This window comes from Chiloscyllium plagiosum, unplaced genomic scaffold, assembly GCF_037043375.1.
Source record: "Chiloscyllium plagiosum isolate Xiang-an unplaced genomic scaffold, Cpla_swu_hap1 HiC_scaffold_4, whole genome shotgun sequence".
In the NCBI taxonomy this organism is placed as follows: Eukaryota; Metazoa; Chordata; class Chondrichthyes; order Orectolobiformes; family Hemiscylliidae; genus Chiloscyllium; species Chiloscyllium plagiosum.
The window spans coordinates 136,440,434-136,465,117 of NW_028270142.1; the positions used below are offsets into that span (position 1 = coordinate 136,440,434).

A 24,684-nucleotide genomic window follows, 5' to 3' on the forward strand; every position below is an offset into this window, starting at 1 on the left:
TCTGGAGGTCTCTGAGCATTTCTTTTGTACTCTCTGCTGTTAGAAATCCCACCTACCATTGCAGCTAAAATTGAGCTCTCTCTTTCTTCTGCCGATTCTGACATTAAGGTGACATATACATGCAAACAAACTCGAATGTGGATGACATCTATTATTCACATTTGCTTTTGAGTGAAATCAGTCTGTTCCTTCTTAAATTGGTAGCAAAACTCAATTTCGTTTAATCTCTATGTACTGCCCTGATCCTGTTATACACAGCTACTGAAACTGGAAAAGCCAGAATCTGGGGAGCATAATGATACTGTTAATGTTCATTATCTATCATGCCTGAGGCATCATTCGCAAAGTAGCATCAGCCACTGCTATAGGCACTGGGCCGCATAGGAAATTACCACATGTAACAATATTATGCCATAAAGAATCTATCGGTTTTCATGGGGTAAGAACAGTATTCAATATTAAACAGTTAATAAGATCACACTTGAGAAATAAACAGTGCTCAGATTGCAAATCCAATAACAGTCTGCTTTCTACTAGGTATGCCAATCTCTCAAATTTCATTCCTTATATTTATAAGGACATTTTAAATTGTTAAAAGCATTCCAAAGTTGTGAAGGTGGAGAGCACACTGTGTTGCATCTCTGTAACTCATTTAGAAAATGCATCTTCTATTTACTTTCTTGATTGGGAAATAAATCTTTGCAGTTCCAGAAGCACACTAGCTCTGCATGTCATTTTTCATTTCAATTTCTTGGTGAATTTTTGTGCTCATTGAACGAAGAGATTTCCACACTGGGGAATGAATATTACAGGAAAACAGCAACAAGAGAATGATATTTAGCCCATCTACTTGTCTCCACCATTTAAGCATGGCTCATCTTTGAACTAATTCCTCTGACTCATAATCCGTAACCCCTTTGAAAATTTACCAGTCTTAATTTTCAAATTAACACTTGCATCTGTTGTCGTTTGCAGAAGAGAGTTTCAAAACTCCACTTCTCCCTTTGTACAAAATGTTCCTTAATTCAATGATAATCTCCCCCCATCCTAGACTGTCCAATCACTAGAAATCGTTTCTCTCTATCTAACCTATCTATTCCCTTTGTTTTATATATGGGAAGGAGGCATCTGTAGCTGAGCCATCATTTATTGCTCATTCCTAATTGCAGTTTGAAGTGAGTGTCTTGCTAGGGGCAAGTCAGAGTCAGCCACTCTGCTGTGGTTCATGTGTAGGTCAGACCAGGTAAGGATGGTCGATTTCCTTCCCTAAAGCATGTTAGTGAACCAATTTTAAAAAAAATAACGGTGACATGGACTAATTGCAGATTTGCATTGACTCAGACTTAACCATCTGCTATGGTGGGACTTGAACCACATCCCCACAACATTATCCAGCAGCTCAGGAACTTTTTAAGTCCAGTGACAAGATTGCGATTCCATTGTCTGTCCCTGATGCATGAGTAACGCCCATTCCTGGGAATGCGGAATTTCAGTGATGGGAAGCGATGGAATAAGTTGGGATTGTTCTCCTTGGAGAGAAGGAAGCCGAGAGGAGTTCTGATAGAGGTTTTGCAAATCTGGATGGAGCGGATAGGGAGAACCTGAACTGCTTTGAAAAGTAAAAATGAACAAAACAGCACAGATTCAAAATGATGTACAAACAAATGAAAGGTGACGTAAGGAAAAGCTTTTTCGCTCAGAGAGTAGTTAAAGTACAGAATAAACTGCCTGGAAGTGTGGTGAAGGCAGGCTCAATTGAAGCACTCAAGAGGGCATTACTTGGATAAAAATAATGTACAAGGTTATGGGGAAAAAGCAGGAGGTTGGTGCGACATCATGATGCTCATTTAATGAGCTGGTGGAGGCATATGGACTGAATTGCTTCTTTCTCCACTCTAACACTTCAATGAATCTCTACAGTATGGAAACTGGCCAATCAGCCCATCAAGTTCACACTGACCCTCTGAAAAGCATTGTAACTGACCCACGACTGTACCTATCCCCACATTTTCTATTGCTAATCCACCTAGCCTGCACACTACAGGCAACTTAGTATGGTCAATCCACCTAACCCGCACATCTTTGGACTGGGGAAGGAAACCAGCTGAAACCCACACGGAAAACGGACAACTCCACAGAGACAGTCACCCAAGGATAGAATCGAGCCCAGATTCCTGACGTTGCGAGGCAGCAGTACTGAGCCACCATGCCACCCTTCTGTGATAAATGATAGCTTCAAAGTCTATACAAAGCACAAAACAAATAATGAAGAAAAGAGGAAGGAGGGTGAGGAGAGACCACTGAAAGTAATAATTTAGTAGGTGGGTTTTGAAGGAGAGCAGAGAGATGACAAGATGGAGAGGCACAACTAAAATTCAGGAACAACATGGCCAAAGATTTCTCTCAGCTATCAGGGCATCTTTGAAGCTTACTGCTTGGTAGCTGGTAGATTTTAGTTTTCAAATCATCCAATTACTGCTGTTGTGTCCTTGTAGTCAAATGTTGTAGGAGAAAGTGAGGACTGCAGATGCTGGAGACCAGAGTTGAAAAGTGTGGTGCTGGAAAAGCCAAGTTAACTTCGAGAAAGTCACTGAAGCAGACATGAGATGAACAGCTAACTAACCTGTTTGAGTAGCATGAGCTGGGCAATACGTTTTGGCTCGTGTAAGTTGTTGTTCTGTGTTAAAGATGATTTAATGTGGCCACTTTCCTGTACAAGAGATTGCTGAGGCCACTTTTAGAATTCTGTGTACAATTCTGGTCACCCTGCCCTAGGAAGGATGTTGCTAAACCAGAAAGGGTACAGAAAAATATACAAGGGTGTTGCCTGGACTGGAGGGTTTGCGTTATAAGAAGAGACTGGGTGGGCTGGGACTTTTCTCACTGGAATGTTTGAGGCTGAGGGATGACCTTACAGAGATTTATAAAATCATGAGGGGCATGGATAGGGTAAATACTCAAGGTCTTTTCCCCACGGTGGGAGAGTCCAGAACCAAGGGCTTATGTTTAGGGTGAGGGGGGAAAGATTTAAAAGGGACCTGAGGGGCAACTTTTTCACGCAGAGGGTGGTGCGTGTATGGAAATAGCTGCCAGAGGAAGTGATAGAGGTGGGTACAATTACAACGTTTAAAGGAAATTTGTACAGGTAAATGAATAGGAACGGTGTCGAGGGATATGGGCCAAAGGCAGGCAAATGTGACTCGTTTAGTTTAGGATTTCTAGTCAGTCTAGACAAAATGGACTGAACGGTTTGTTTCCTTGCTGTATGACTTTATGACTCATCAAATTATGGTTTAGGGTGCAGTAAATGCTCTTTACTGCAGCATTTCCCAACACCTCTTCCAAATAAAATCTACTATTGGATCAAACTACTACTTAGGTGGGAGGTATAACCCGATCTGTTGGAGGTAGGGGAGGGGCTCCTTTCTGTGGTGGTGAAATCCTTTAAGAAATTATTAGGAAGGAAGACAAAACGCTGATCTAATTGAAAAAAAATGCAAAGAGAATGCTGGAAATTCCCAGCAGGTAGGCCAGAACTTGACAAGTGAGGAAACACCTTGATGTTGTGACAATGCTGTTAGCTTCTGATCCACAGGTCTCTCACAGTTGGGAGCTAGATCAAACAATAAGCTGCCCAGTTATGCTGAGGCTAGTATTTTCCTGTGTGTCAACATTAATGACTCTGTCATCTTTTGAAGAATCAGCCATTACCTGCTCAAGACCCACGCCTTGAGAACTTGTGGCACTGGTAAAGTAAACATTTACATTTTGCATAATGTATAAAAGCAACTGCACTTCACATTCTGGATTCTGTAAATCAAAGGATCTCGAGATCGATTCCTGTAAGAGAAGGGCTACCCTATGACAGGAGATCAAACAGAATGGATCTATACTCTCTGCATTTCAGATACATAAGAGGTGATCACGTTGGATAGCATGACATTTTTCAAGGACAAGCAGGGTAGGTGCTGTCACGCCAGTGTTGAAATGGTGGAGGGGGGCATTGATCACCATATCAGCTCATTAGAATTAGCATGAGGTCTTATTGTCACATGGACTCATGGATTACAGGAGCACAGTGAAAAGGGTACAAAGTCGCCATTTTCGGCACCATCTTTTATTTACAAAGGTGCCTCAGGACAAAGTCTGAGGAATAAGTTGGAAAAATAAAGAAATAAAGTTAAAAGTTCAGCATTACAGAAAAGAAATAAAAGCTGACTGAGTAGATGAGTACTCACTGTCCTTCACCTCGAGACCAGGAGTCCACACTGTCCTTCCCCTCGAGACCAGGAGTCTGCACTGTCTTTCACCTCAGGACCAGGGTTACACACTGTCCTTCACCTCAAGACCAGGAGTACACATTGTCCTTCACCTCAGGACCGGCAGTCCGCACTGTCCTTCACCTCAGGACCAGGTGTACACACTGTCCTTCACCACAAGACCAGGTGTACACACTGTCCTTCACCTCGAAACCAGGAGTACACACTGTGTCTCACCTTAAGACCAGGAGTACACACTGTCCTTCACCTCAAGACCAGGAGTCCGCACTGTCCTTCACCTCAGGACCAGGAGTACACACTGACCTTCACCTCAAGACTAGGAGTCCTCACTGTCCTTCACCTCGAGACCAGGAGTACAAATTATCCTTCACCTCGAGATCAGGAGTACACACTGTCCTCCACCTCAAGACTAGGAGTCCTCACTGTCCTTCACCTCGAGACCAGGAGTACAAATTGTCCTTCACCTCGAGACCAGGAGTACACACTGTCCCTCATCTCAAGGCCAGGAGTCCCCCCAGATGACACAGGACCTCACTTCACATCTGCCTTTGGGCTTCACCTTGCTGCCACCTGTGCTGTCCGAGGACAGGGTGTAAGTGGAAAGAAAGAAAAGGGGAAAAACTGCATGAACAGAGAAAAAAAATAAGAAAAGGAATAAATGGAGCACAGAGGAGCTCTGGATCAGGAATCCTACTCCGCCGCCATCTTGAAATGAGGAGAAACCTTTTTCACTCATGCAGTTGTGAATGTTTGGAATTGTCTATCCCAAAGGGCTGTGAATGTGCAGCTGATGACTTTGTGGCAAGAAGCATCGGGTGTGTAATTAGAAAGGACATGAATGTATCCCTATGACCTGATTGAATTGGAGATGGGTGCAACTGATCTCTCCAGCTCCTGCTTGTTGTGTTCCCATACTGTAATGAAGTGATGCTTCACAATGAAATACATTTATGGGCTCATTGTTTAATCCTTACCATCCTACCCATTGTTATTTTCCACCTTTCATGCTAAGTAATATTCCTTTAATGTTCACTATAAAGGGTTGGAAGTCCATCAAAAATATTGAATTAGACTAATCAGCAAAGCAAAGATCCATTGTATTTTCGCTTGAATTGATCATAATTAGATCCAATTTTAGTAATTGCGGATTTGTCCACAAAATTGATGTAGAGCAAAATTAAATGGAATTTCTTTTTAATATCATTATATAGCACAGTTGTTTCCAAAGCATAAATTGTTTATTCTGAGTTCAAGGTAAACGTAATTATTTTTTGATCATATTGGACTTTGAAAACATATTCTCAAACCTCAAGGCTTTCAAATTTGGCCCTTTATGGTTAATTAAATGAATTTTTGGACTTCATTCCTGTCTGAATTAATTACAGATGCTGCAGCAGATACATGTTTTCTTATGCAAACGATGGTGATGAGAGGAGAATAAGGCTGTGAGAGAAAATGTCCCCCTTTTAAATCATTCTGGTTATATTTATTCAAGTGCGGGGTTCTAACATTTCAATCTGACAGTCATTAATAATTCAGGCTGGGTGTTTGTCAGTGTACATCTCCTGTTACTGACATCCAGACACATCTCTTAATTGGCCGATTCCAGTTCCTTTCTCCCCTTCCCCCCTCCAACCCCACACCGCGCCTTTAACAGAGCTGAACATTCAAGAGGACATGGATCAATAGATGTAAACAGAGAAATAGAGGAAAGAAGAGAGAGAGAGAGAGAGGGAGAGAGAGAGAAGGAGAGAGAGAGAGTGAAAGAGGCAGAGACCGTTCAAAGAAGCAAATATAGATCAAGTCATGAAGACAAAAGTAAGCAGTAGTTTCTAAGATGTCGAATTCCACTCTGAATCCCTTCATCAACACTTCTTGACAGGGAACAACACAAATCCTGGAGTGTGTCTGTTTAAGCAGTCATAGCTAGTTTGGCACTAGTGTCTGAACGTATTACTGAAAAACCTGACAAAAAAAAGATCTGAAGGGGGTGTAGCTCTAATGCATTGACTGAGGTAGGTGCCTGTACTCAAAATAATTGCTTTTGAACTGAGCTTAATGTTGTGTGGAAAAGATGAGGCAGTTCTGTTTTGTGAGAATACATGGTTCACTTGACTCTTCGGCTCCGTTGCTGCACCAGCACTAGAATCATGTCCCAATCACGATTATTTATTTCTGTGCTTTCATTTTTTCCTTTTCTATTAACCACACAAAATTAAACATTGTATTCACAGCATGTGAGACAACTGCCTTTAGTTTCATGAAGACTGTGAGAAGCTTGAATGTGCTGTGGTAATCAGCCACTAATTTATCACCTCGAAACACAGTGTATGCCTCTCCTGTGGTTCCACCTGCATAATCTGTCATGGGGAATAAAGGATGACAATAGTAAAGAAGCCAAGCGCTGCTCTGGTAAGTCAGACACAAATGTACAAAGGACTGTGGTCAAGAGGGTGATGAAGGAACTAAAATCTCTTGCCTTTTAATGATTGTTATGACCCTGCTGCTTCTGAACAGTCATTAGATGTATCTGCTCAAACTGTCTGAATCAACATTGCCCATAACCAGGTAGCTTCAAGCCTCAACTGTTTAAGCACAATGTTAAGAGATTGACTTTACTCAGCATCACTCCAAGATATGGCAATGCGTCATGCAGCTGTATGGTAGCTTTTATCCAATGGAGCCCCATGATTCTGGGCAAACGTGCTCATCATGAAAAGACACTGCTGAGATGCAGGATTGGGGACGTATACATTTTTTTTCCATACGAACCATGCGGCTTGTGTATGTGTGAATGGAATATAAGCTGAGTGGATGAAGAGGCCATTCAGGAAGGTTTGAGTTATAAAGAAAGGCTGGATGGGCTAGGATTTTCTTCACTGGAGTGTAGGAGGTTGAGAGGTGACCTGGAAAAGTTTATAAAATAATGAGAGGTATAGATAGAGTTGTCGTTTCCCTAAGATGGGGAATTTCAAGACTAGGGGCTTATTTTTAAGCTGCGAGGAGAGAGAGATTTAAAATAGACATAGGAGGCAAAGATTTTACACAGAGGGTGGTTCACATGTAGAATGAACTTCCTGAGGAAGTGGTGGATGCAGGTACAATTGCAACGTTTAAAAGACATTTGGATGGATACATGAATAGGAAAGGTTTGGAGGGATATGGGCCAGGAGCAGGCAGGTGGGACTAGATTAGTTTGGGATTATGGTCAGCATGGACTGGTTGGGCTGGAAGATCAGTTTCCATACTGTATGACTCTATGACTCTATGACTATGACAGGAGAAATGTTAATGTTCTGAGTTTATTAATATTTGTACATAACTCAACCTTCGAGTGCAACAAGTCAAAGCTAACTATACTAGATGCTGCTACACTCAATGTTATGTACAGTTACATAACCCACCTATTAGCAAGGTCCTCACCCAAAGGGCTGACTTTTCTTTTTGATGAAGTTGTGTGTGGAAGGGGCTGTAAAAGCAAGAGGGACTTCTGCCCTTGGGTGTGTGTGGAGATTTCTCACACAATTACCTTCCTCTCAGCTTATTACATATTCATGGAAAGGTAAAACATCAAATTTCATGGGTGGACAGGCAGGGAAATTCTGCTCCTCACTGGGACCTGTGAGATGTCAACCATTTTTAAGACCACCTCCAAACTAAGCCTCGAAAAGGAAAATTTTGTCTGTAGAATAGTACTGCACAGAGGGAGGCCATTCAGCCTTTCAAATCTTCACCTGCTCTTTTGCAGACAAATCCAGTTGGAGTCATCCTGTTCTATCCCTCTATCCCAACAGTTTTCTCCTGTGAGTATATATCCCATTCCTGATTGAAGACTACTGTCAAGTCTGCTTCCAGACCAGGCTCTTCATTTCAAGTTATATCCAATTGTTGAATATGAAGTTCCTTCTCATTGTTGTCTCTGGCTCCTTTGCCAATCACCTTTAGTCTTTGGTCTCTCAATGTGGATCATTGAGACTTTTAGAACCGTTCTCTTGTATTAACACTGTCTAAACATTTCATGTCAGTAAAGATATCAATAAAAATCTCTATTTCATCTTCTCAGGAACTGCCTGGTCAGTGTTTCTTTTCTTCATAAAATCTCTTGCTTTAGCAAAATTACAATCACAAGGGCCACCCACATTAGAATTCCTCTCCAACTACTGTACAGGCTTCCCCATAACATCTGACGCAGTTGTTGCAGGAACAATTTAATAAGTAACAAATAATTATTTGTTGCCTGAATCATGTGAAATGAGGAAGGTGGTCAACTGGTCAGCAACGTTGGGAGATTTTGGATACAATCAAAATGCCCCATTGGGTACAGTTTGATTCATCAATAAGATGATTGTTCCTGCACTCTCTGGAAGTTGATGCCAAAAGCGTTGTAGTTAATCTTACTCAGGTCAGTATGTACTGGTTCTGGTTTGCAAGAAGCCACAACCAAAGCTGGCATTTCTCACTCCCCACCCATTGTGATACCCAGAACCTCAAGCATTGTTTGGGATGAACTCCTGAAAAACCTTGGATGGTCGAGTGATGCTGAGTTTATAATGAACTGGTTAAGGTTAATAGATAATGTGTTTGATGTGTATTTATTAACCCGCTTCATGTTTTATTAATTATCATTCTTTTATTGCACTGTAATTTGTACACAACTGTGCCTATTGTCATGATGCGTCAGAAATCACTGTGCTGTCTCGTGTGTTTTGCACTTCTTGCCGCCCTGTGTATGATTGTATAGTTTGTGTTGTCCATGTAGCATCTTGGTCTCGGAGGAAAGCTGTCTCGTTTTTACTGTATCAGTTGTACATGTACAAATGACAAATAAAAGCTACACTTGACTCTTGTTAGTTCAGCCTTTCTGATAAAGGGCTTTTGCCTGAAATGTCAGCTGTCCTGCTCCTTGAATGCTCCCTTTTCCAGCACCAAACTCACGACTCTTGTTAGTTAAAGCTAAGCAAAGGAGCTTTCAGGATCGTAAGAATAAAAAAATGCATACATTCATCATTCATTATCTTGTTGAGCTTTCCATGACAGTCCCTCCTCCTCAGTCTCACCCCTTGCTTAAGGTGTGGTAACCTTCAGGTTAAACCACTGTTTTAAAAAATTCTCAAGGTCAGGTTCGTAGGAGAGTAGTCTGACACAGAACAAACGACCAAGAGGCGAGTCTGCTAGAATATGAGCATTTTATTCCCCGCAGCGTCGCCACAACCAGGTCTCATACTTACAACGGGTCTGGCTTATACTCACTCTACATGTTACCGGAACTGGGAGCCGTCAGTTCTCGTAGAGCGGTTGCCAACAACCCACGCTCGGCGGTTAAACGTAACCCCGGAGCAGACTCCCGGGTCTGGCTTATACTCACTCTACATGTTACCGGAACTGGGAGCCATCAGTTCTCGTAGAGCGGTTGCCAACAACCCACGCTCGGCGGTTAAACGTAACCCCGGAGCAGACTCACCGAACTGGAGACTTTTCCAGCTGATATACTCTTTTCCAGATATAAACATTCATGTGAACAGCAGAGCAAGGCTAAAAAACACATTCCATTCTGGTTACATACAGATAAGAAGATTCACACGGGGAGGTGTGTAATAAGATTCACACGGGACTAAGCAACACCTCCATTCCGGTTAGATTCACACATGTATTGGGACATAATTTTTAACCGTTTCACCACAACCACCCCCAGTCATCTCTCCCTATAATGAGAGAACAGCACTCTAGTCCTGTGGGACAATGCTGACTTTATTATTTACTATTATGGCTTTGTCCAAGAAAGTGCAAATTTTTCTAATTCATCCTTTCTCTGTCTATTAAACTTTCCCTTGAAGTCTTCAGTATTTCCTTAATAGCTTGGCTAAAGCACACTGGGCTAACAGTGCACTGTTTCAGTCTCCATATGTTATGAGGGACATTAGAGATGGGCAAATAAATGCTGGCCTAGCCAGCAACATTGGCATTGCATGAATGAATTTTTTAAAAAAGGCACTGGAAATGTTGAAAAATATAGCTATCCAAAGCTGATATCGAAGCTGAGAGCATTTCAGTGGAAGCTAGATGGAGAACATGAGGGATATGTTATGTGAACCGCTATAAAATGAAATAAAGTGAAAAGGGTTTCATGTGGAGCACAAGACTGGAACAGGGCAGTTTGAGCTGGATATCCATGCTATAAACTCATTGCTCTCTTGCTTTGTATCAGTACCCCTCCCTCACCAACCCAACCCCAAACAAGTGAATGTGAGAAACATTACTCTTGATTGCATCTTGATCAACAGGGGATTCTTTTTTCAAGCTCATGGGATGTTAGCATCACCGGTTGTCTCGCATTTACTGCCCACCTCCAATTATCCAGTGGGTGGTTAAGCATCAACTGTATTGCTCTGGGTCTGGAGTCACATGTAGGCCTGACCAGGTCAGGATGGCAGATTTCCTTCCCTAAAGGACATTAATGAACCAGATGGGTTTTTTTCTGACAATCGGCAATAGTCAACATTAAACTCTTATTTCCAGATTATTATTGAATTCGAACTGCTGTGGTGGGATTCTCAGAACATGACCTGGCTCTCTGGATTGATAGTCTAGTGATAATGCCACTGGACCATTATCCACCCAAACCAAGAGCCAAGGTTTGTGTGGAAAAAGGCAGGAAAGTGGATGTGAAGAATGTCAGATCGACCAAAATCCTGTTGAATGGTACAGCAGGCTCGAGGGGCCGAATAGCCTACTCCTGCTCCCATTTCTTATGGCCTTTCTTCCTGAAGAGATGGCAAGTTCCCATATTTCAATCCCCCTGTCCTGCCACAGCATGCCAAGGGACTATGAGTTAATTTTGTGGTGATGCAAATGTTTACTTCCTGAAGCATGTTACTATTTTAGAAATAACGTTATGTCCTGAGGGATGATTGTTACGAAGGTAAGATAATTAAAATGCCTCGCTTTAGTAATTACCAGAACACCGAAATAAAGTGTTCACTTTTTTTTGAATACAGTCAGATTGGAAGAGTTTGAACTGTAAAACAGCAACTGGCCCGGGTTTATTGATTTGAATCTTGCAAAGGAAGAGCAGCTGGATGATCGTTTATCTGGAATCGAGTGGACAATGCACTCCAGTGCAAACCATTTGCAAAGGAAATTACAATCAGCTAAATTAGCTCGGAAGTTTCAGAAAAGTAACCAGCACAAGGGGTTGAGGTTCCAGAGTCAATACAAGGTAAAGATTTACCTCTGAGGTTGTCAAGACATTGGTCAGGCCAATTTGGAATACTGTGTCCAATTCTGCTCTCCGTGATATAGGAAGGATATTGTTAATCTTGAAAAGGTTCAGAAAGGATTTACAAATATGTTACTGGGGTTAGAGGGTTTCAGCTATGGGGAGAGGCTGAATTGGCTGGGGCTGTTTTCCCTGGAGTGTCGGAGGCTGAGGGGTGACCTTATAGAGGTTTATAAAGTCATGAAGGGCATGAACATGTCTTTTCCCTGAGGTAGGGGCGTCTAAAAAAGTGGAGGCCATGGGTTTAAGGTGAGGGGGGCAAGATTTAAAATGGATCTAAAGGGTAACTTTTTTCATGCAGATGGTAGTGTGCGTTTGGAATGAGCTGCCAGAGGAAGTAGTGGAGGTGGGTACATTTGCAACATTTGGATGGGTATATGAATAGGAAGGATTTAAAGGGAAATGGACTAGGGAATTAGACTATCTGGTTGGTGTGGACAAGTTGGACTGAAGGATCTGTTTCCGTACTGTATAACTCTATGACTCTGTGAGAGCTGAAACAGGGTAATTCTATAACGGACTGTACCAAACTGATAGTGGTCCCTGCAAAACTTTTGTGCTTTGTATGAGGGGTCCTTCAGAAGTAGCAGTAAATCTGAGTGCGCAACATACATCCCTATAAAGAATATTATTACGTTTGTGCTTGTCTTTGTGCATAGTATCATTGTTTTAAACCAAAACAAAATATCATGGTAAATCTATTTGAATTTCTCTTTCAACACTAAAAGTCTTTAACTGGAATTTTAAAGTGGAGAATACTGAAGCTTTAACCCAACAAAATCAGGGATCACAGGATGTGGGACAAAGGCAAGCACCATGATCATATTGAATAAACATCTGCTTCGAAGGGCTGAATGGCCTACTCTTGCTCCTATTTTCTACGTTTCTAAACTGTGTTACGTCTGACCATGAGCACTCCTGTTCTCAGTGTGCTTGAATGTTCATTGGTAGCTTTCCAGTTAATATTGTGCTCAGGCTCAAAAAATAATTAGCGGGGGAGGGGGGGGGTGTCATAACAATTTGAAGTATGAAGATCACCTCATGTCCCTCGAAGATTGAGGACAATCTAATGCAGATATTTGAAAGTTTTACTTTATTAATCTATCAGTTGTGAAATAACAAGGTTTTTAATGTTATTGAGATTGAACCTTTTGTTAAATCTACAAGGTATATGAGGCAATTGAATGCCTTAGATTTCTCCATTTTCAGGAGTCTAAGTAACTGCACAGAGGCTGTTTTCCGTCACGAAGCCACTCTTTATAGACTACTGTTCAGTACACTGGCTGTGGCCAGCCAGCTCAGAGTCAGTCCTCAACTGAGGAGATTCTAATCCAATCCAAACTTTGGGTCCGCTATGTGGATGACACCTTTGTCATCACTAAACAAAACAAATTAGAAGAAACCTTCAAGACCATCAATACTATCCTTAACTGGCATAAAATTCACAAATGAGGAGGAAAACAACAACAAGCTGCCATTCCTAGATGCCGCAGTAGAGCAAGCAGCCAATGGGGAACTTCAAACCAGCATCTACAGGGAAACAACAAACACAGACCAAGAACTCAACTACAGAAGCAATCATTCCAACACCCACAAACAAAGCTGCATTAGGACATTATTTCAATGAGTCACCATACACTGCAGCACAGAGGAATTACAAAGAGCAGAGGAAAATCACTGATACAGCATTTTCAAGAACAATGGACACCCAATGAATACAGTCCACTGATTTCTCAGCAACAAACCCAAACAAGCAGATAAAGTGCATCCTAACCACTCTCCCCTACATCAAAGATATCTCGGAAATGACCTGCCAGACTACTCAGACCCCTTGGCATCATGATAGCCCACAAACCCACCAACACACTAAAACAGCAGCTGATGAACTTAAAAGACCCTATACAGACAACAAGCAAACATAATATCATTTACAAAATACCTTGCAAGAACTGTAATAAACACTACATTGGACAAACAGGCAGAAAGCTAGCCAACAGGATACATGAAAATCAACTAGCCACAAAAAGACATGACGCTATCTCACTAGTATCGTTACAGACAGATGATAAAGGACACAACTTCGACTGGGACAAAACATCCATCCCAGGACAAGCCAAACAGAGACATGCACGAGAATTCCTAGAAGCATGGCATTCCAACTTGAACTCTATCAACAAACTCATTGACTTGGACTCCATCTACCACCCTCTGAGAAAAAGAATTGGAAATTACATCATCAACACAGGAAATGGCATCAATAACACAAACACATAAATAGAAAGCGGGACATAACACCAGCGCTTCATTGGAGACTCACTGATGATGTTACCTAGTATGGCGACGAAACGTCTGAAAACAAACCTTCCAGCTCAGCGAGCTAACTTACATCCAGATTCTAATCTCCTGGTTATATTTTTTTCTTTTATTTTCAGTCCAAAAGGCAGAGCTCCTATCTCCTCACAGTAGCGCACTGGCTGCGTGGCCAGCCAGCTCAGAATCAGTCGCCTGAACTGAGGAGATTCTCATTTCCTGTTTACATTCTTTTTCTAGATCCACTGTTTATATATTTTTTTTCAGGCAGCTCAGAATCAGCCTTCAACTCAGGAGATTTCAATCACCTCGTTACTTTTTATAAATTGCCACACTACCACTTAACAGCAATGGTGCTTATTTTTCCCCAGCACTCATGTCACGTTCGTACAGGTGTAAGACACAGTGAAGAACAAAAAGTGTGAAAATTGTTATTTATATTCCATCACCAGGAAGATAGGAAACACCCGAGTAGCCAGTGACAAGCAGTGCCCTTCACATCAAAGGGCAATGCTGTGTGATCAAACAGTGAAGGGGAGGGCAGGGATTAAATCAAAATAGAGTTGGAGGGGGAAATAATGCACTCCACTCCCTGCGGCGCCCACCTCTCCCTGAACAACTCCAGGGACACCCAGGCTTTAACGTGACCACGGAAGAGGGGCAGGCAGTTGGCCCTAACGACCCCCTCCACGGCCCGCTGCCGGGACCTGTTTATGGCCAGTTTGGCCAGGTCTCTTGGCTATATTTCTTTTTTTTTATCTTTTCTTTCTTTTTCCTTTTTCATTTTGTCTTCATTCCCACGCCTCCCCCCCACCACCACCCTCCAGCACCCATGGTGTGTGTGTGTAGGTGTGAGATGCAGTGAAAGACACAAGGTGCATGAATCTTTATTCAATTTCCACCACCAGGAAGATAGGAAACACCCGAGTGGCCAGTGACAAGCACTGCCCTTCACATCAAAGGGAAATGCTGTGTGATCAAAATAGAGTTGGAGGGGGAAATAATGCACTCCACTCCCTGCGGCGCCCACCTCTCCCTGAACAGCTCAAGGGTGTTGGTGGACACTGTGTGCTCCTTCTCCAGAGACACTAGGGTTCTCCTGGTTATAGTTTTTTCTCTTCTTCTCAATAAAAGATAAAGAATAAACAAAAACTTCAAAATAAACTCCTCCTGAATGGGAAGACACCAACAGAAGCAGTCTCCTCTCCTCTATAATACAGGGAAAAAAGAGCAGGGTCCTTCACTCACACTGATCCAGCTCCCTCAGAGGCAGCTCTCAGAGTGAGCAGAACCTCTGACACTCCTGTTTATTTTCTTTTATCTTCCTCAGCACCCATGTTGTGTGTGTGTGTGTGTGTGTGTGAGACACAGTGAAAGACATAAGGTGCATAAATCTTTATTAAATTCCCACTACCAGGAAGAAAGGAAACACCCGAGTGGCCAGTGACAAGCAGTGCCCTTCACATCAAAGGGCAATGCTGTGTGATCAAACAGTGAAGGGGAAGGAAGGGATTAAATCAAAACAGAGTTGGAGGGGGAAATAATGCACTCCACTCCCTGTGGCACCAACCTCTCCCTGAACAACTTCAGGGCGTTGGTGGACACTGCGAGCTCCTTCTCCAGAGACACCCGGGCTCTTCTAGTTATAAGGACAATGCAACACTCCTGTTTTTTTTAATTTAACCCCCACACTACCACCTAACTGCGGTAGTGCTTATTTTTCCCCAGCACCCATGGTGTGTGTGTGTAGGTGTGAGACACAGTGAGAGCCACAAGGTGCACAAATCTTTATTCCATTTCCACCACCAGGAAGATAGGAAAACACCCGAGTGGCCAGTGACAAACACTGCCCTTCACATCAAAGGGCAGTGCTGTGTGATCAAAACAGTGAAGGGGAGGGTAGGGACTAAATCAAAATAGAGTTGGAGGGGGAAATAATGCACTCCACTCCCTGCGGCGCCCACCTCTCCCTGAACAACTCCAGGGTATTGGTCGACACTGCAAGCTCCTTCTCTAGAGACTCCCGGGCTCTCCTGGTTATATATTTTATTTCTCTTTTTTTATCAAAACAGTGAAGGGGAGGGTAGGGATGACACTCCTGTTTAACTTTTTTTTATAGAGTTGGAGCACTCCTATTTATTTTTTTTTTCCCCCCACGCTACCACCTAAGTGCGGTAGTGCTTATTTTTTTCCCATGGTGTGTGTGTGCAGGTGTGAGACACAATGAAAGACACAAAGTGCACCAATCTTTATTCAAATTCCACCACCAGGAAGATAGGAAAACACCCGAGTGGCCAGTGACAAACACTGCCCTTCACATCAAAGGGCAGTGCTGTGTGATCAAAACAGTGAAGGGGAGGGTAGGGACTAAATCAAAATAGAGTTGGAGGGGGAAATAATGCACTCCACTCCCTGCGGCGCCCACCTCTCCCTGAACAACTCCAGGGTGTTGGTGCAAGCTCCTTCTCCAGAGACACCCGGGCTCTCCTGGTTATATATATTTTTTTTTCTTTTGTTTTTTTTTCTCTTTTAACCCCCACACTACCACCTAAGTGCGGTAGTGCTTATTTTATCCACAGCACCCATGGTGTGTGTGTGCAGGTGTGAGACACAGTGAAAGACACAAAGTGCACCAATCTTTATTCAAATTCCACCACCAGGAAGATAGGAAAACAGCCGGGTGGCCAGTGACAAACACTGCCCTTCACATCAAAGGGCAGTGCTGTGTGATCAAAACAGTGAGGGGGAGGGTAGGGACTAAATCAAAATAGAGTTGGAGGGGGAAATAATGCACTCCACTCCCTGCGGCGCCCACCTCTCCCTGAACAACTCCAGGGTGTTGGTGCAAGCTCCTTCTCCAGAGACACCCGGGCTCTCCTGGTTATATTTTTTTTTCATAATTCAACCCCCACACTACCACCTAAGTGCGGTAGTGCTTATTTTATCCCCAGCACCCATGGTGTGTGTGTGCAGGTGTGAGACACAGTGAAAGACACAAAGTGCACCAATCTTTATTCAATTTCCACCACCAGGAAGATAGGAAAACACCCGGGTGGCCAGTGACAAACATTGCCCTTCACATCAGAGGGCAGTGCTGTGTGATCAAAACAGTGAAGGGGAGGGTAGGGACTACATCAAAATAGAGTTGGAGGGAGAAATGATGCACTCCACTCCCTGCGGCCCACCTCTCCCTGAACAACTCCAGGGTGTTGGTGCAAGCTCCTTCTCCAGAGACATCCGGGCTCTCCTGGTTATATTGGTCAGCCAACGCTTTCCTGATTGGCCCAGGTTAACAACCCCCATTCAAGAACTTTGTAGTCACCTGGTTCCCATCACTACATCCTCCAAATGTTACAAGATGGCCTACCTCTGTGATTCTTCGTGACACTCTTCTGTTCACAAAAGGCCCTTCGCTTTGACACTCATACCCTAAAATAAAGCAAAGAACTGCAGGTGCTGAAAACCTGAAACATAAAGAGCATTTGCTGGAGAAACTCAGCAGGTCCAGAAGCATCTGTGGAGAGTGAACTGAACAGTTTACCCTAAACCCTCACTAATCCAGGGGCACTATCCACCTTTTCTTATTATTTTTCTAACTTAGGCCTAAAATTTTGTACCTAGTTATCTTTGTACCTGGCTTTACAAGGACTGTAATGCTGATCTTTTAATTTTATGTTTTAATTTTTATCACTTATACTTGACATTTTATAACTAAGGTGGCGTAAGAAATGGTGACTTTGTACACTTTTTGCTGTACTCCTGGATCCTTGTGCTCCAGTAAATGTGACAATAAACCTAATTCTAATTCTAATTCTTCTTCAAGGTCTTCAATGTGAGCTAATTGCTTCTCTGTTTGTTCACATCCATTTGTAAACTCTCTCTGTCTCTCTCTCTGTCTCTTTCTGTTCTACCCACATTTTAGTTACTGGCCATTATATTTCCCAAAGCGTAGTCTTCCACTCCAAATAGACCAGTTTCCAAAAACAGGGACGGAATGGTTGATAGAATGTAGTCGCTGCCAGAGTCCAGCTCAGCTGCAGTGGGTAATGTATTGCAAAAAAGCAGTGGTCCCACTGAGGTGAGGTTGCTGCATACTCTTCAAGGAGAAAGTGAGGACTGCAGATACTGGAGATCAGAGCTGAAAAATGTGTTGCTGGAAAAGCGCAGTAGGTCAGGCAGCATCCAAGGAACAGGAGAATCGACGTTTCGGGCATAAGCCTGAAGAAGGACTTATGCCTGAAACGTCAATTCTCCTGTTCCTTGGATGCTGCCTGACCTGCTGCGCTTTTCCAGCAACACATTTTCAGCAGTTGCTGCATACTCTCACTGGTGTAAACCCAAGGGTAAAACCTCTTGTGAATCAGCACAATTGATGAGAGACGATTTATGGCTGGAATGAAGGAGGCCTTCTGGTAGTGCGAAAACAAATTTATTCACCAGAAAATGAGCCATTCTTCAACTTTCTAAATCAGTCGATTTGTGGGAAACCAAGGCAGATTGATCAACTGATTTAATGCTCTCGGTCCTGATTTTTAATTGGTCTTAATTGATTGCTGGTCATTGCTATATTCAATAAACTAATTACTGCAGCACAGCAGGACCTACCTTTGTGACTTCAATTGACTTCTGCTCATGGTTTGATGGACCAAGGGCAAATTAATTGAGTGAATTTAACTAATTTGAACAGAATTTAAAGTGTGTGCAGCAGCGAGAGGAACATGCCTAGGGTGGCTGACTTCAGCTGACCAACTGAGCATCGGAGGGGAAGGTGATTATTGCCAGATTTATGGGACCACTGGAAGGCCCAAGTTGACTCTCAGGGTGGAGAGTAATGGGATGGCCAGAGGTTAAATCCTCAAGGTCAAAGTGCAGAGCAGGGAGCGAGGCCATTGAGAAGAGTCCCTGGCCACAACTGTGTGGCAAAGAATGGAACAAGATGAGAGCCACCTCACTGGAGTGGACAGCCAAGGGCAGATGGTGGAAGAGGATTTTAACATTTGATTCTTTCACAGGATGTGGGCAACGCTAATGGCAACATTTGATGAGCATCCCTAACTGCACTCAAACTGAGTGGCTTGATGAGCCATTTCAAGGAGCAGTCAAGAGTCAACCACATTGCTGTGGGTATGGAGCCATATGTCGGCCAGACCAAATGAGGACAGCAGCTTTCTTTCCTTAAGGGCTATTAGTGAATCAGATGAGTTTTTAACAATAATTAATTATCATTTTCGCTTTGCCTATTATTAGGGCTATGGTTCAATTTGAATGTTTTCCAACTCAGTTGGAATTTCACTAGTTGCCATTATAGGACTTAGGATAATTTAGACTTCCAGAGAATTTTGATGAAGAATTATACTGGACACCAAACATTAACTCTTTCTCTCTCATAGAATCCCTATAGTGCAGATAGAAGCCCACCATGTTTGCACTGACACTCCGGAAAGTACCCCATCCTAACCCCGTAACACTGTATTTAGCACGGCCAATCCACCTGGCCTACATGTCTTTGGACATTTTAGGTGGACGCACAGCACATGGACTGCAGCAGTTCAAGAAGGCAGCTCACCACCACCTTCTCAAGGGAAACCAGGGACCCAGCCAGCAACGCCCATATCCCATAGGTGAACAACAAAAATAAATCCAGTAAATTAATGATATCGTGCTCTTTTAAATTTAGTGATAATAATGATTTGTGTTCTGTCTCAAAGTACTCATTTTTTATTAATAATTTTTAAAAATTTGACAATAATTGCAAATAATTGGCTAGTGATTTGAATTTAACATCATTATACAAAGAATGAAAGAACAAAAAACAGTACAGTACTGGAGCAGGCCCTTCAGCCCATCAAGCCTGCACTGATACACCTTTCTAAATTAAAAACCTTTTGCCTTGACATGGTCTGTTATCCAGAGTTTAGATTAGCGTGGTGCTGGAAAAGCACAGCAGGTCAGGTAGCATCCAAGGAGCAGGAAAATCAATGCTGCCTGACCTGTGCTTTTCCAGCACCACTCTAATCTAAACTCTGGTTTCCAGCATCTGTAGTCCTCACTTTCGCCATGGTCTGTTATCCCTCTATTCCCTGCCTGCTGATCTATCTGTCAAGATTTCTCTGAAACATTGCTATTGTATCCATCTCCACCAACCCCTCTAGCCGTGTATTCCAGGCACTTACCAGACTCTGCCTCCATCAATTTTTTTGAACTTTCCCCCTTTTACCTTAAACCTATGTCCCCTTGTAATCGTATTCCCAAATCTGTGCCATGTAATTTCTACTTTGAGAAAGTGACTAGCTATTCCATCCATGCCTCTCATAATCTTGTAAACCTCTATCAGGGCACCCCTCAGCCTCTGACGTTCAAGTGAAAACAGACCATGTTTGTTCAATCTCTCCTTATGGCTAATACCATCCAAATCAGGCAGTATCCTGGTAAACTATTTCTGTACCTTCTCCCAAGCCTCCACGTTTCTTCTGGTAGTGTGGGTGAGAGCTGGGATTAGGATTAAACTCTGCCTATCATTTCTCCATCCAAGTCTCCAGCCTATCTATAACCTGATGTATCCTCTGGCAATCCACCACTTCCCCAGTCTTTGCAAATTTACAAGTGAGACCACTTATATTCCCCTCAAGATAATTTATACTTTTATTACAAACAATAGGGGTCACAGCACTGATCCCTGCAGAAGGCCACTGGTCACAGATCTCCAGTCAGTAAAGCACCCTTGAACCGCTACCTGCTGTCTTCTATGAACAAGCCAATCCTGTATCCATCTTACCAGCTCACTGTGGATCCCATGTGACTTCACCTTCAGTGTCAGCCTGCGCTGAGGTACCTTGTCAAAGGCCTTGCTAAAGTCCATGCAGACAACATCTACTGCTCTGCCCTCCTCAATCATCTTTGTCACTTCCTCAAAAAACTTAATCAAGTTTGTGAGACATGATCTTCTCTGCACAAAACCATTTTGCCTACAGCTAATAAGTCCATATTTTTCCAAATGTGAGGAAATTCTATCCTCAAGAATTTTAATAAAAATGGGGAAGTTAAAATCGCCCACCATAAGAACCCTCTTGTCTTAACATTTTTCCATAATCTCTCCACATATCTGTTCCTCTATCACCCTCTGACTGTTGGGAGACCTGTGACACAATCCCATCAAAGTGATTGCACCCTTCCTATTCCTGAGCACTACCCATGCAGCCTTGATGCATGAACCCTCCAAGGTGTCCTCCCTCAGTACAGCTATCATATTGTTCCTTATTAGTAACGCAACTCCCCTACCTCTTTATACCCCTGTCTATTTTGCCTGAAACATCTAAATCCCAGAATGATATGCTGCCAGTGTTGCCCCTCTCTCAACCAACTCTCTGCAATAGCTACAACATCATAGTTATATGTATTAATCCAAGCTCTCAGTTCATCTGCCTTACCCTGTCATACACCTTGCATTAAAACAAGTACACCTCAGACCACCAGTCCCATTGTGCTCAATAACCTCTCCCTGTCTCAGCCTTACTGGCCTCAGTCTCAGGCTGCTCATCATTCAATTTATTTGCTGATCTGCTGCTCTGGTTCCTACAACCCACCACACGAGTTTAAACTCTCCAAAATGGCAAGAGCAAACCTCCCTGGCAGGATACCGGTGCCCCACCAGTTTTGGTGCATCCTATCTTTCTTGACCAGGTCCCACCTGCCCTGGAAAACATCCTGAAGATCCACATACTTGAAGCCCTTTCTCCTGCACCAGCTCTTTAGCCAGATATTTAATTGTACAATTGTCTTATTCAAATCGTCACTGACACACGGCACAGGAAGTAATCAGGTTGTAAGTTTACTCACTGAGCTGGTAGATTTGTTCTCAGACATTTCGTCACCTGCTATGTAACATCATTAGTGAGCCTCTGGTGAAATGTTGGTGTTCTATTCTGCTTGCTGTTTTTCTGTCTCGGTTTATTGTGGTGAGTGATATCATTTCCAGTTCTGTTTCTGAGAGTTTGGGGTAAGTGGGGCCCAAACCTATGTGTTTGTTAATGGAGTCCAGTTTGTCAATTGTTTGAATGCCAGGCTTTTAGGAATTCCCATGTGTGTCTTTGTTTAGCTTGTCCCCGGATGGATGTATTGTCCCAGTCATACTGGTGTCCATCTTTGTCTGTGTGTATGGATACCAGTGATAGTTGGTCTTGTCTTTTGGTAGTTAATTGGTGCTCATGTATCCTGGTGTCTAGTTTCCTGATTCTGATATGCTCAAAGCGTTGGCTCTCTTACTCCTTGGATGCTGCCTGACTAGCCGTGCTTTTCCAGCACCACACCTTTTGACTCTGATCTCTAGCATCTGCAGTCCGCACTTTCTGCTAGCTTCCTGCCCAATTGTTTGATGTAACGTTTGTTGCAGTCCTTGCAGGGTATTTTATGCATTCTGATGGTTCTTGGTATGGGGTCCTTTAAATTCATCAGGAATGTTTGTGGGCTACCATGATGCCTAGGGGCTGGAGTAGTCTGGTCATCATTTCTGAGATGCCTTTGATGTATGATAGGGTGGCTAGAGTTTCTGGGGGTGTTGTGTCTTCCTATTTAGGTCTTTTGTGCAGGAATCGGTGGACTGTGCTTATCAGGTACCCGTTGTTCCTGAAAGCATTGTATACGTGTTTTTCCTTGGCTTTTCATAGTTCCTGGGTGCTGCAGTATGTTGTGGCTCATTTAAATAATGTCCTGATGCAGTTCCGTTTGAGGGTGTTGAGATGATTGCTTCTGTAGTTGAGTATCTGTTCAGTGTGTGTGGCGTTCCAGTAGACGCTGGTCTGCAGCTCTCCATTGGCTTTGTGTTCTATTGTGACATTCTTCTGAGATTCCAATCCTAAAGGTCCTGCTTTTCAAAGTCCTTCCTAGTTTCTGATCTCCAGATGCAGAACTTCATCTCTTTCTGCCTTTGTCGTTGGTACCAATATAGACCACATCCTCCGGCTGTTCACCTTGCTCCTTCAGAACATCCTGTGCCCGCTCTGAGACATCCTTGGCTCTTGTACCAGGGAGGCAACACACTAACCAGGAGTTTCGCTTGCAGTCACAGAAACATCTGCCTGTGCCTCTGACTGAAGAGACTCAATCACTATTGCAAAGCTTACACAATTATGGAAAACATAATAATTAAATATTGCAGGAGTCTTTCAATATTGGCACCACTGTGCCCACTATATGCCTGGGATCAATAGTTTCAAAGTTAGAAAATCTTAAGAGAATTGTCAGTAATCACAGAGGATAAAAGGATGAAGAGTTGAAATGCAAAGAAATTAATGTAGCTAAAAATGGAAAATAGGAACATAGTAGTGGAGATTTAGAATTGCGGGAATTTTACTTATCGGTGGTTACAATGTGTTGCTTTGTTTTGGAGAGTTCGTAGGTTGAATTCCCACTCCAGAGGCATGAGTTATGTTCTTGGTCAATGCTCTCAGTGCAGTACTGGAGAAGCCCCACACTGTCAGCAAGGCTGGCTTCCATTTGAGGCATTAACCCAAAGCCATCTCTGTGCCTTCAAGGTGAGTGTTTTGCCAACATGGCATTATGTCGGAAGTGTACATTTGCAGGTCTTATCAGAATCATGGTTAAAGTTTATTCTTCAACTAACCTCACTATAACTGTCTTTTCTGATTATTCCCATGTTGCAGTCGGTCTTGCTTTGAGCAAATTAGCTGCTGTCTTTCTTACAGCAACACCAATTCAATATCACTGCACTGAGTGTAAAGTGTTTTGATCATGTACAAAGCTATATCAACTTGCTTTCAATAGCAGAGGCAGGACTTTTTCAGGGAAGTGTGAGTCACAGAATGGAACAAAATATTAACTGTCTGAGTGCTAGAACAGGTTTGATCTTCCTGCATCTGGGAATTTTATAAACGGGAGAGGAAGGGGAGGCCGGTTTTCTGACTTCAAGTCACTTTCAGTCAATTGCAAAAATATTTTTATTTCTTACTATCATACAGCTATTAAACTTCAATTAAAATATTGTACTAGTCAAAATTATGAAGCCAATTATAAAATTTTCTTAAATAAAAGAAAAAAAGAATTTTATTATTTCCTAACTCCAAGAAAAATAATAAACTTCGACATCAAATACACAACACAGGTATTACGTTTAATCGAGTGAAAGTGTCCGGAATAGAGAATAATAAAGGTCACAGTTTAAAAGTCCCCAGAGACTCTGAGGTGTTAGATTTTAACCTGAGACCACAATTTTTTCAATGACTGATTTATATCTTCAGTCATAGAGTCACAGAGATGCACAACACCGAAACAGACTCTTCGGTCCAACTCATCCATGCCAACCAGATATCCCAAATAAATCTAGTTCCATTTGCCAGCACTTGGAAAATTTCAAAACTCTTCCTATTCATATATCCATCCAGATGCCTTTTAAATACTGTAATTGTACCAGCCTCCAATACTTCCTCTGACAGCTCATTTCATACATGCACCACCCCTTAGGTCACTTGTATATCTTTCCCCTCTCACCCTCTCACCCTATGCCAGCTACCATAATGTTTGATTGTGCAGTGTTAGATTGAGCATGTCTGTTGAAGATTGAAACTTTCTGTGCTTGTTGGATAGGCCTTGGAGTGGACTCAGGGAAAAGTAAATGAAGTGTAGATGTTATTGGGAGCATGAAATGGTGATTTTTTTTTAAAGTGCTATGGATAACTTATGTTCCTTATAAAGTTATCTTTACATTGTTCTGAGATATAACAGATACCATACCAGCCTTATCTTTCTCATCTTGACTGGGTTAGATGTTGCTGATTAAAAAATTCATGGTGCGTAGCTGGAGTG

The 24,684-nt window shown here is 42.6% G+C and overlaps 1 protein-coding gene across 1 annotated transcript in view; it reads left to right on the top strand.

Moving 5' to 3' along the window:
• Positions 1-6,073: 6,073 nt before the first annotated feature.
• cdh7a (cadherin 7a) overlaps positions 6,074-24,684 on the top strand; it is a 329,420-nt gene continuing 310,809 nt past the window's right edge. The window contains exons 1-2 of the mRNA XM_087986719.1: positions 6,074-6,295; positions 6,515-6,692. The gene's annotated coding sequence lies outside the window, so the exon portion shown is untranslated. The remainder of the gene's footprint in view (positions 6,296-6,514; positions 6,693-24,684) is intronic.